Below are 289 nucleotides of genomic sequence, written 5' to 3'. Positions count from 1 at the left end.
TTTAAGACTTTGGTGTCGTCACAGAGTGGCAAGACACAAGAGCTGGTGGACTGTTCTAGTTCTGCTCTGCCATACTCACAGCTAATGGAAATGAGACTTTACATTTTCTGTTATCTTTCCAGTCACTATAAGTATGTTCCATATCATATAGCAACTTTTTAAATGTGAATGTGTTTGAAAAAGTCTATATTTGTAGATAAATATACTAATTCAGTAAAGTTACCATGAATCTCCATTAATGAACAGAAGTGGCTTTATTACTTTCTTCAAACCTTTTTATGTTTGTGTG

At 33.6% G+C, this 289-nt stretch overlaps 1 protein-coding gene across 10 annotated transcripts in view; it reads right to left on the bottom strand.

Annotated features, from left to right (window-relative positions):
• LOC119586377 (endophilin-A-like) overlaps nt 1-289 on the bottom strand; it is a 42420-nt gene that overhangs the window by 15971 nt on the left and 26160 nt on the right. The window lies entirely within an intron of this gene.

The sequence above is a fragment of the Penaeus monodon genome, chromosome 21, assembly GCF_015228065.2.
Source record: "Penaeus monodon isolate SGIC_2016 chromosome 21, NSTDA_Pmon_1, whole genome shotgun sequence".
Classification (NCBI taxonomy): Eukaryota; Metazoa; Arthropoda; class Malacostraca; order Decapoda; family Penaeidae; genus Penaeus; species Penaeus monodon.
This window is presented reverse-complemented; position numbering and strand designations above follow the sequence as displayed.